This window comes from Zonotrichia leucophrys, chromosome 2 (assembly GCF_028769735.1).
Source record: "Zonotrichia leucophrys gambelii isolate GWCS_2022_RI chromosome 2, RI_Zleu_2.0, whole genome shotgun sequence".
NCBI classification, from domain to species: Eukaryota; Metazoa; Chordata; class Aves; order Passeriformes; family Passerellidae; genus Zonotrichia; species Zonotrichia leucophrys.
In genome coordinates, this window is record NC_088171.1 from 39,707,598 (window position 1) to 39,720,453 (window position 12,856).

The following is a 12,856-nucleotide window of genomic DNA, read 5'->3' on the forward strand; positions in this document are numbered from 1 at the left end:
GGCTCAGCAGACTTTTGAAGTCAGTGGAGTTGCTCAGATTTACACCTTCTGAGGATGTGCCCTATGAGATCAGTGCCAGTCCAGACTTACGTATTCTGGGTCAAGTTTAGTGAACCTGGAAGAGTCAGAGAACTTCAGAGTGGGTATTGTTTCATTTTAAGATTGATTGGACCTTCCTCTATCTATGCTGAGAGCTCCCCATTGTCTGATGACTGGGGGGCATGCATTACGTATTTCTAGGATTAATTCAATTTCACTTTCAACCTTCATTCTTTTTCTTCTGAGAAATCAGATGGCTTTATGGAAATTCCCTGCTGCTCTCTAAATCCCTGAGTCTCTTTCCTGTTTCTCACTTCTTTAAGGTATTAAGTGTTACTCAACAACATAGAAAAGTTAGCATGTTTGACTCAGTGTGTTTAATTTCACCGTGTTAAGCATAAACAGTTTTAAAGCTATTTTATTTCAAAGTGGCTATATTTTGCACAACACACTATCAAGCTCAGGGATAAGGTTAGCTGGTATTTGTTGGCTTTCAGCTACATTAAATACTTCAAAACCCCATAACCCAAATGTAAAATTGCATCTTACTGCAATACTGAAGAAGTCTGGCCGTGGAAAATCTCAAGGTTAATGAACTTTCTGGCTGAGGATATTTGCCTTTCCAGCTGCTGAACGTGAAAATTGGAAGTGTGAGCTCCTAGGATATTGGTCCCCAGCCCATAATAAACCACCCTGTAACCCAGGCTGACATGGGAGGCCACAGTAATGTCGTCTGCAGCACGCTGCTCGTACAGCATGTGCTTTGTGGGACCACAGGCTTGTTAAGGAGGCTCACGTGAGGTTCCCTTGCAGTGGGGCAGTTCTCAGGTCCATCTGCCCTGAGACTGATGCTGCTGTGCTCGCACCGAGTGTGAGGGAAAAAATAAAGTTCATGTGTCTGGGATAGGCTCTTGCTTTATAATCAGAGGGTCTGTAGTGAACTAAATCAGGGAATTTCTGCATCATGTGCATTCAACTTTTTAGCCTCACAACTGGCTTGCTTTGGGGATAGGTTAAAGAGAAACATCTCTGGATCCACTGGTCTTGGATACATTATCTGAGATTACAGAAAGGATTATCTGCTCTGAGCAGCACCTCTTTATTTTTGTATCCATTTACTTAGTCTCTGTGAAGAAGTGAAAGACCATCATCCAAAAATAAAAAAAGCAAAGACCTCTTACTGAACACAGGAGGGCTGTGTTCCACACAGGCATGTTTTCTTGAGAGCCTCATGGGAGTTTTTGTATTAGCAGGGCTCTTGAGTACACACACAAGAAAGGGGTTTTTTTTAATACTTGGAATATCTGTATCTTCTGAGCTTGTGAATCTGAGCTGGCTGATATGTTATGGGATATATAATGCAGTTTGAACTAAGCAATCTAATGGAGTGGTTACTGGGAAATGTATATTAGTGGGAACATTAATGTGCTCACTTTATATTGAAACCAGGTTTGACATTGTTTATGTAGCCCATGGCTGAGCAGTGATGTTAGTATGAAAGAGGCAGATTGTTTAGCTGAAAGGAGAGTTGAAACTTGTCATGTCTGCATTACTGACATTAATGTTTTATGCACTTAGTGCTTCTAGGACTACTTCTGTGTGTGGGATTATGGCAATTCCTGATCAACTGTGTCTTTGTAAGAAAATATAACCACACGTAAATTAACTAAAATGCAAGGTAGCTCACCACAGCATAAAGACCAGTTAGAGGTTTGAAAAGAGAAATATTCCAATAAAAGGGTTCTTGATGAACAAAATGTGAAAGGACTTAACAATTTTACTTCACTAGGATTTAGCTAATGTAATTGTCCTCATTTCAGAGCAAGGTGTAAATCCTTTGCATCAAGGAACAGGTTTCAGCTTCTATTACATGAAGACATATCTCTTGAAAACACCACTATGCAGTTGTCTCTAAGAAGTGGAAAGAGGTCAGGTCTGGGTGGGTTTGGTCCTCTCTGAGATATCGGCAATTGAGGAAAGTCATCAGAGTGACTGCTTTGCAATGGCCTTATCCCTTGGTCATAAAACCTCCAAAATGGAATGAAAAATAGAAGTGAGGGAAGGTTTGGCCACTACACTTAGCACTGGTTTGACTAACAGCCATGAATTTATTCTATGATCAGTATTTTGCAGTGTATTTTTCATTTGTTTCTTTTCCTCCAAGGCAGAAATGCTTCTTCTACTGAATTTATTTTCACTGCTTTGTTTTGAAACAGCAGAATTGATCTCAATTATGATTTTTATCTTGACCACTGGTCATGTCAGAGCCTGGCCCAGCTCTTTAAAACAAATTCAGAATTCCTTGTTCTATTGATTGCTGCAAGAGTTCCATCCTGCTCTAGTTCAAGCATGTTTGTTTTTCAAGGTTGATACTTCCTTGGAGAAATATACTTAGTTCCTATAAAAAATAATTTTCCTACCCTTTTTTATGCTGGAAGGATTCTGAATGAATCCTGCAAAACTAACAATATGCATAGGAGCAGTAAGGAGTAGAAATAATAAAATAAAAAAATCGATGAGCTCTTTTTGTCCCCCACCCACTCCCCCAGTGGCAGAATGACACAAATCCATTTATGCACACACACATTTACACACAAATAAATGGATGAATAGATAGTGTAGATAAAATGAAAGAACCCTGCTATTTTAGATTGAAGTGCCTGTCACTGACATTAATTTAGATGTAGTATTAGGGAGCCTCTTAAAGGTCAGGTTTCCCCTGGAGCGTTAGTTTACCCTGGACATTTTTACAGATGATGTGCTAAAGATGTAATGCATCTAATAACTACATCTTGGCTTCATCTGCTTGATTCATCAAATTCCTTCCTGCTCAATACTGAGTTTTCAGTGACATGTTTTATGTGAAATATTACAAGACAGTATGTTAATGCTGTGTTGATTACAACTGACTTCTTTTTATTTGGAGGTACGTAAAAAGTAAAGCTTGTTTATTGCCTAATGCTCTTGGCCTATGGCTTCCTGGAAATAGGGGCCCCTCATTTTTCAATTAAGGAGAGGTGGTTATGAATGACAGCTGCCCTCTCCTGGGAAAGGTGACATTCAGATGCTGGTGCAGCAGCATGACTACCCATGCAGCCAGGTTTATCATGTTGCTATATATAGAGCCAAATAATACTTGCTGGGTTCATACAAAGCCATAGGTGGTTAAATGCATTGATATCACAAAGACACAGACTAATTCTTTCTCATGTTCTGTGATCTCTTAATAGTACAGATGCCTAATCCTTTTTAAAGGGATCTTCTAACTGGATTGTGAAGACTGTAGTTGACCAGAAACCAGAGCAGGGCAGCTCTGAGGTTAATAGATCTGTTTGCTTTAGAGCAATCACTTTGTCTTTTCTACTTGATATGAGTATTTTTGTAGTGTTACATTTGTGCTGAGCTGTATGCTCTGGGCTTGTGAAAAAGAGCTTTGTACAAAGATGAGGGCACAAAAGATAATTTTTAGAAACAAATTGGTACTGAAATTAGTTGGATGAGAGTGGCATGTGCCAAAGAGCTGGCACTGACACAGTTCTGGAACTCGCCTGGTTTCACCTCTCCATCATTGACTCTCTATGATATGTTGCCCATCTGAAGAATGAGTTTTAAGGTTTAAAAACAAACAAATGTAACATCCACCCCCAAGAATCCTTAAGATCATCACAAGGAAATGATATATGGGTGAGAAATGTTGCAATTTCACCAGGCTGAAATATTTTTTCTATGTTGCAGAGCTGGAGCCGTCCATTTCTGCACTGTCAGCCACCGTGTGGGCCACGAATGGGCTCTGCATCCTCCCTCTGAATTGCAGATTTCTCACTCTGTACCATCCTAAAGGAGGGCTGGTTTTCGTCTACATTGATCCCACTCATCTGGTTTTTCCTTACACCCAGGTGAGGACAAAAGCAGTGCAGTAACAAGGAGTTATGGTGGTGTGCCCTGAAAAGCACCCGCACCAAGTTAATTTACTTTAGTTTGGGCTGAAGACTAGGCTGTGTGTTCTTTGTCCAGACTTTGTTCTTAAACTCTGAAGCAAAGCACAGCCTTGCCTTTGTGGGTTTTTTCTTTTTCCTAGAACTGCCTTTTGTATGTATTGGCAGGAAAATAGCATTGCTCTTAAGGATCTCAAAGTCAGTTCTGCTTCTGCAGCCTTGAAGGTGCAGTTACATTAAAGGGAGAAAAAAAGCTTTTAAATATTGAAGCAGTTTCTAAAATAAAGAGGTTTGAATTTATGATTGATTTCGAAGTGATCTGTATTTAAACTTTGAATGGGAATAAAATAGTGTCTTGTTCAAATATTGAACTAGTTTTAAAGTTAAATGGCTCGAACATAGAACTCTCTCATGGGAAATTGTATTCTCATTTCAGCCTCCGACTTCTCTTGCATACTGTACTATACCTCATTGTAGTCACACACCAGTGTTTGCTTAGGCTGCACTGAAAAACTCTCTGATATGATTTTATTAGTTGATTTTAAAAAAAGCAATAACATACCAAAAGTACACTGAAAAAATTAATAGGGGCAGATGTTTTTCCATGGTAATGGAAATTCAGCAGAATGATGTAAGCAAAGACTTAGGGTAGCTCTTTAAAGAAGAAGATTAGGGGAGATAAAAGAATTAAAGACCATTGACACGGAGATGTGGTCACTGAAGTTTGGCATGATGCGTGAGAACGGTGTAATTGGAGAAGATTATTCTCTAGAGCTTGGCCAGTAAACAGACAAACAAACCATTACCTGTTATTGCTCACCAAGACACTGTTAATGTTTTGGGGTGGTGGTTACTCTTTATTAACTGTCCTGCTGTAAAAGTTATTGGTTGTGACTCACGTAAGAGGCCCGCAGTTGTATTTTATAGCATGGGCTGTCAACTTATTAATGTGGTTGTGTCTTTGAGTGGGTTTGGTTCTCTGGCTTGGCTTTCCCATTCAGCTGTATAATGGCTAATGAAAATCTTACATCAGGAATGGGGGGAGCTGCATTCAAGGACTAGATAAAATGCAGCATAAATAACGGTCTGTTGTCTTACTGACCAAAACATTAAGATTCCCAATGTATTTTATACCCAAAAAGGCTTTTCAGTTTCTTAACAATTGAGGGCATAATTATGTGTGCTGACTAATTGAGTTTTTAGACAGTTTTGCATGTTCTCAGAGCACATCTTTGCTCGATGTGGGGTTGTGCAATGGATCAACTTGACATTGATAGTGCTGTTGGTTTGACCCAGTGTTTGGAGTCAGTCAAAGCTGGAGCAGAAGGCGAAGCTGCAGGTGAGCTGATCCTGCTGCTGATCCCATCCCCATTGCAGCAAGAAATGGATCTGTGAGAGCTGGACATTCCAGTGGCAAATTCAGTGTGTTCTAAGAGTGTATCTTCATGGCTGCAGGCAAGGGGCTTGAGGGTAAACTGTGAGTGCAGTTTTAGATAATGGTGTGAAAAACGATCTCTGCCTTGATCAAAGTTTGATGAACCCATAGAGGAACTGAGTTTTTTGTTTATTTACATTTTTAATGAACTTGAACTACTGGAAGAGGAACTCCATTTTATATTTGAGGTGAACTAGAGGAGGTGAGCATTACGGCAAGTTTTCAAAATTTGAAAGTTGAAAATATTTCTTTTAATAATGTCACTTTATAAAACAACTAAAAAAATTCTTAAGAACTTAATGCACATTTTAAGAACTATGCTTATGATTGTTTTTAGACTGTGGTGTACAACTAGTAGAGAATCAAAGGAAGCTTTCCTGGAACATGGATAAATCCATGCAGGCATAGCTGAGAAATTACAGTAAATGTAGAAAATCTGGATAACTGTCTTATTCCAAAAGAGAAACAAGTTATGGTCAGTGGAGGCTGTCTAATCAAACACTGCTGTTAAGCCACAGAAGCCACCCATTCTACAATTTTAATAAACCAAGAGACATGGAAGAAGCTGACAGTGGGAGCTGTGTGTTAGTCAGTGAAGAGAATGGTATTTATTGGAATAAACTCCCACTCTTTCTGTTACTAGTGCATGTGCTTCCTTTTTTTAATCATGAAGGACCTTGGAAATCTTCACATTTATCATGTTCTGTCAACTTTGAAACAGTCAGTAGGCCATCAGGCAGGTTCACTGTCCTCAGGTTTTCTCATCTGATGGAGATTCCTAGGACTTCAGTGAAGCTACACTGATCTTTACCCATTCTAGGTCTAGTTCCAGACTGTGTGTGTGTTCCTGTGTGTCTGTATGCACCTGTACGTGCATGTGGGCACGCATACACAGTGCATGCACATTTACATACACTCTCCAGGCGCTGGACCACATTGAGGGAAGAGAAGGAAGCTGGTGAAGGCTGTAGAGCATAATGCCTATGAGGAACAGCTGAAAGAGCCCAGGGGCTGTTTTGCCTGGAGAAGAAGAGGCTCAGGAGAGACCTTAGCACTCTCTATAACGACCTGAAAGGAGGTTGTAGCCACGTGGGGGTTGGTCTCTTCTCCCAAGTAACAAGCAGTGGGATGAGAGGAAATGGCCTCAAGTTGCGCCAGGGGAGGTTTAGATTGGATATTAAGGAAAAAATTTTTACAGAAAGGGTTGTCAAGCATTGGAACAGGCTGCCTAGTGTGGTGGCTGAATCACCAAGCCTGGAGGTATTTGAGGGATGTCTAGATGTGGCACTTAGGGACACGATTTAGTGGTGGGCTTGGCAGTGCTGGGTTAATAGCTGGACTCGATGATCTTGAAGATCTTTTCCAACCTTAATGCTTCCATGACTCTATGAAATACATTGCGAAAGACTTCATGTCTGGAAGACTCATAGAACATGAGGCGTAATGTGAAACTCCCAAAAAGCTGTCACTGAGGACATTCCACAGAAAAGTCAGCGCAGCAGTTTTTGAAAGTGTTGTAGCTGTGCTGAGCACACCCCAAAGGCCTGGGAATGCTCCTGCGCCACGCATGGCTGTGCCACATATGTCACTGGGTGTTCTTGGATCCCTTTGCTGGCCAAGACGCAAATTTGGAGAAACAAATCCATTTGAGATAAAAACACCGGAAAGTTGTACTAATGAAATCTCAAAAAGGAAAGCAGAGATTTAGACATGTGATGACAAAAATGATCTATAGTTTATGCAACCTTAACTTCACCTTAGTTAAGCTTTTCTTTTTTTTTTCCCTTTTTACTTTTTTTTTGGTGGGGAGTGGATTTATAAAATAAAGTACTGTATGGATGAGTGTAATCCAGTGAATGGTTTATGGACACACTCCTCCAGGGAGTGTTATAAGTTCACCTCTGAGTGCTAGATTTTGCATTTGGATCTCTGATTTAACTGCAAGAGGTGTAAAAACTGATGCATCGAGCCAACTCCCTACTGGTTGCACATCTGAGACTCAAGTGCTTCATTTGTTACTTTTAAAGCTATAGTAAATAATTTTAAACATGAAGTGAGGGATGTTTTTTCTCCCTCTCTCCTTCTTAAGATTTTAATGTTTTTTTTGTTTTGTGTTGTTTTGCTTTGTTTTGGAAGACTTATTACTTCCAATAAAGGAGGACAATTTTAAAGCAAATAAAACATTGGATGATATTGTTAGAAATTATATTGGCTTCAAACCTGTTTGTTTGAAACAGTAGCTATATTGTATATTTTGGTAACTTTAGTGACTTTTGTTCTCCTTCTATCTCTTTTTGGGGGTCAGCCATCACAAATGCAGAAGCTATGCAGATCTGGAGATGGGCTGCTTTTTGTTGGATGGGAAGGGTGGGTTGAATTAATACTAACATTTAGGCTGCTGGCAGCACCACTGGTGCCTCAGAAAAAACAGCACAGCTGCAAAAGCAGAACAGATTCTCAGAGTTTAGGGTCAATGATAGTGATTAGTGTTAGTTATTATTATTGTCATAGTTACTTTACTTTGTTGTATCCCAGAGTGGGGCTGGTACTCCATGAGAAGACTCTAAGTTCTAGATTCAGAAGGTTTGGCATCTAAATGGAAGGCTTAATGCACATTTTAGGGGAGAGCACTGTGCTTTGGTGCAGAGAATATAGTAAGGATTATGGACACAGAGTAAATTAGTTGCTTCCTTTGGGTGTGCGTTTGTCTTTAAATGTTAAAAATGCATGGGCAGGCTTCAGAGAGTCTGTGGAAGGCCTTCACAGCGAGGTAGGATGTGAGAAGGACTTTTGGTATAAATTTTGATCATATGAGGATGTACAATAACATGGTGCTTTGTGTAGTAAGGTTCATGGAAGGTCAAGGTTTTTGAAGGTTGGTATCACTGCAGGGATGGAAGAAAAAAGAAATACACTGATAGAGAGATGTCGATGAAAAATGGTATTGGTACCCTCTATTTATGGCTTTAGCAGCCCCCAAGCTTTCATTGCAAGACTTAAATGTCTTTATCTGGAGAACCAATGCAATGAGAACTCCTCACTGTCTGGTAGCAGCCAGGAATAAAGATAGATACATTAATGTAGGCTGATACAGGAGAGGAAGGCAGCTTGTGCATCACCAAGTTTTATCCCCTGCTGTTGCCAGATACTGAAGTCATGTAAATTTCTCAGTCTCCCATGTGGCAGGGCTTTCCTCCATCTCATTCCCATGGGACAGTGGCTGGAGCATCTTGCCCTCCTCATGGTTAGGCACGTGCTTGTGAATTCCATTCTTTGTGGATTCGCAGCCAAGCTTTAATCTTTTCTTCTTATGCCAGAATTGTCTTTTAACTTGAAGAGCTTCTCTGCCTCTCTCTTGCTTATCTCTGCTCCAGCCCCCTGCAATTACACAGAAATTACATTCCTTCAAAATAGGTTACAAAACCTGGCTTAATGTTTGGGCCAGACTGATAGCTCAGTAGTTCACTAGATAGGTTCCTCCCCCGTTCTTAAATACAGGTATTATGTTTGCTGCTTCTGTAGTCATTTGTATAAACTCTGTCTGAAGAGATTTATTAAAAACTGAAGTTTTCCAGTAAGTTGAACTGAGAGCACAAATCTTGTTCTAAAGTATTCAATTTTTTCAGTATATGTATACACACACACACGCACACACACACACATGCACAGAGTTTGAATCTTGAAATACTGTGTCTTGTACAGTTTGCTTCCCTTCTCAGAAAGTTTGAGATCAAAATTTAATAATTTCAATGTGTGTTTTCTGCCTTTTTCTCTCAACCTTTGTGGTTAAAAATGGCAATCCATGGTATAGGTTAACCTGAGAGGGAGGAATATTCTTCAGCTCCATTTTAGGGATGGTCTTCTGGACTTGGAAGAATGCAAAGAGCTGAGGGAAGGCAGAGGAAATCTTTGGAGTAGGAGGCAAACATCAAGGGAAATAAAAAGGCAGGGAACTGAAGACTAAAGTCATTACATGTTGTGATTTTTCTGAAATGTTTTAAATCCCCAACCTGCAAGCAATGATAAGAAAATTCCCTGTTGTCTTTCACTTACAAAAATCCAGAATTAAAACTCTGAACATTTATACATAAATTGAACTGCAGGTGCACTTTTGCAGGGGAGGGAAAAGGGTCTTAATGAAGTCTATAAAAATGAACGAGAAAATTCTGTGGAGACTACACAAAAATAATACATTTCCCTGAAACAGTGTGGAATAACTCCATAGGTCATCTCTTCATTTAAAGCTGGTTATTCAGCTTTCCCAGGTGAAGACTACTTTGATACTAATGGCTGTGTGTTGCATGCAAAACAACAGATGAGGGTACAGTTTCCAAACTTTTTTTTTCTTTTTTTTCCGTACAGCAAGAATTTTTTTTTTTTTCCCCAATGCCCTGGAAGATTTTTGAATAGAAGTATTATTGCAGCCAGTGTGTCATTTTACTGTACTCCAGTTCATTTAGTCCCAGGTGTACTACGTGTGTGTTCGTTCTAGGGGAGGGCATGGGAGCCTTGCCAAGCCCTTCAGTTATTCTTGGCTCAGAGCCCAAGCACTACATTTTTCTAACTTATGAAATGAATTTCAACTTGTAACCTGTGGCACTTTCAAGGTCATGATTGGAAGGTGTCAGGTGTGCTTTAAGAACAGCTCAGCAAGGAAAGGACCTATTTTAAAAGTTTCTTTTTGTTTCCTTTCCTTTTTTTTTCCCCTCTTTTTTTTTTACTTCTTTAAAAATAATTGCTGGCTAACAAATAGCCCAGAAAGCAAACTAGCATGAACTCTTCAACACCTCTCCAGATTCAACAAGACTGACATTTATAGCTTTATTGTAGCAGAGACATGGCATTTGGATTCAGATTGTTTGGACTGTAGAGTGTCAGTATAAATAGCTATGATTGACTTTTGTATGGAGCACATCTGGAAGCAATTTATGGCATTCCAGCTAGATTAAAGCATGTTTTAAAGGCATTTCACCAGTCTTTTTTTCCTTCTTTTTTTTTCTGGCTATGGTGAATAAAGTTTCAAAGACAGTTTAGCTGCTGTTTCTGTTAATGCGGACCATAGTGAAGTCAAATTAAGGGCAACTGGGGAAAATAGTGCATTTGTTTGTTTTTGTTTGTTTTGCTTTGTTTCCCAGAATAGAAAAACCCTGAAGTGAGTGGAACTGGAGTTACATTCTCCTTTGGAAGGTAAGGTACAGCATTTGACATCAGGATGCTTACACTCTGAAAGCTAGTGGACTAAGCAAACTTCAGGTGCTGGAAGTATGGACTCACAGCACAAATTTGAAAGACTTAAATATTTGCTAATGGAGGCTGAAAGGATGGGGCACAAGAACTACCTCACTGCTTTTGAAGTATATGAAAATGTACAGAACCAAAAAAAAAGAAAATGAAGAAGAAATCATTTAGCATGACCTGCTGTGGTGCAGTTGGGATAATACAAGGAAATTAAACACATGAAAATGGAAGCTGGCTGGAAAAGAGATTTACTTAAAAAGGCTGTTGCTTTATGGCATGGAGATGAACCAGGGGTAGCAAAATGAACTTGTGCTGCAGAGTGCACTGGTTTGTGAGCACTTTTTATCTCTGCAGTAGACCCATTGGCTTGCTGAAGCTTTCCTGCTTGTGGTTGCAGTGAACTGGGTTAAAGGTTTGAGCAGCACAGTTTCTCTAAATCCTGCTGGGGCTGTGGGGCTGGCTGCTGTTGGAACATGTTGGGAAAAACCTACTGCAAAGCAGCAAAAAACTGAAATTGCTGCCACTGTCACCATGGCACATGGGGTCTGACTGGCGGGGTTGTCTCCTGCAGTCCTTGTAGGGATGTGTGGGTGCTGCTGATCCATTTTTGTTTCTATTAACAGAATGGGACTACCTGTTCTATTTTTTCCATTATGTTTTCCTGGCAGCACGATGCCCATGTCAGATGTGCTGTCTCTAGAGATACCTGTACTCTGATCAGAGATGTGGCTTCACCCAAAGTGGGCAAAGGACGAGCTTTGGCCTGTCTGGTTTGTCTGAGCCATGGAGAAAGCGTGCCATGGGCATAGACCTGAACACAGGAGAGCCTATCTCCAATCCAGCCATGGACTGTGTTGTCCATTTTTACTGCTCCCAATACCTGAACAAGCTCAAATTATCCTGCCTTGTGAGCATTATTCCATGCTGTTAGAAGGTGGTGAAAAGTACAACGTCCAGTTCAGTTTCTCTCGTCCTTGACTGGTGTTGTGAATTTATGAGCTTTTTGGGTTCTAGCTTTAAAAAGGTGTTTAGAATGATAACATAAAATGGGCAATCAAGGAAGAAAAAGTGGATCTGAAACTATTAAGGTTGATTAGTGCACTTTGAAATTAGTATAGGGAAGAGTATGAGAGCACATGACTTCTTGGTAGGAGCTGTCTGCTGTGAGGATAAATGAAGAAAAGAAAAGAATTGTCAAAGTCATGAAGGGATATTACTTTGGCAGCTAGCTTTATGGCAAAAGTGCTTGGTAGATAATTTTTTTTTAAGTGCTGTAACTTAATTTTTTACTGCACTTCTGGCCTACCTCATGCCAAATATGAGGTTACGTATCATGACGTATTTTATTTTATTTTATTTTATTTTATTTTATTTTATTTTATTTTATTTTATTTTATTTTATTTTATTTTATTTTATTTTATTTTATTTCAATTTATTTTACTCCAGTCTTAATAAATCTCACTTTTAATTTGTCCATATAGGTCTCAAACTGCCCTCTAGGAATTTTATGCAGACTGCAGGGGAAAGGTTAAACAATATTCAGCCTTCAAGAAGGCAATGATAATGAGCTCCCAGAGCTTAACCCACTTGGATCTTTTCCCAGCTGAGGGAGAGCACAGACAACATTCACAAAAAGGATGTCGGTGCCCTGTGAGGGTCTAGAGTCTGGCAGGTGCATGATGATTGTATAATTACTCTTGCAGGACTAAGTTTAAGAGTTCATTGAAATATTTCATACATGGGAAGAGTGTGTTTGCATGCATAAAATCTTCATTATATATCAACAAAAGCAGTTGGTGGAAAGTTGTTATTCGAAAGTGCATCTATTTGGAGTCTGGCTAAATCCATTTGAAGGCTGTAAATGGGTGGACTCGCATTCCTTGTTAAACAAGGAGTTTCTGTGCTGTTTTGTGTCACCTGAGCTCACTTCTATAGGAGCACTAGTCTGTGTTGTTCAGATTTTGCATCTAAATAATTTGCTGTGAAATTTTGTGCCATGGCAGAGTGTGCCCACTGCTTCAGCATCTGAGCTTTATTTGTTAAAAAGAAAAAAAATCTTTCTGGTTCTCTTGCTTGTGAAGATGGACATCATGCCTTAAACAAGAGGTGCTAAATCAGTGTGCTGCTCTTCCCAAATTTTCACACAGCCTGGAGCAAGAGGCATCCAATTTGAATCTGTTAGCATGGGAGCTCTTGACTGCTTCTTCA

General features: G+C 39.7%; 1 protein-coding gene across 2 annotated transcripts in view; it reads left to right on the forward strand.

Moving 5' to 3' along the window:
- RARB (retinoic acid receptor beta) overlaps window positions 1-12,856 on the forward strand; it is a 320,129-nt gene that overhangs the window by 56,920 nt on the left and 250,353 nt on the right. Inside the window, exon 1 of one of the 2 annotated variants that reach the window (XM_064704652.1) lies at window positions 3,828-3,935. The exons of the other annotated variant lie outside the window; for it this stretch is intronic. The gene's annotated coding sequence lies outside the window, so the exon portion shown is untranslated. Of the gene's footprint in view, window positions 1-3,827; window positions 3,936-12,856 lie in introns of those variants that run through there. 2 annotated transcript variants of the gene reach the window in all.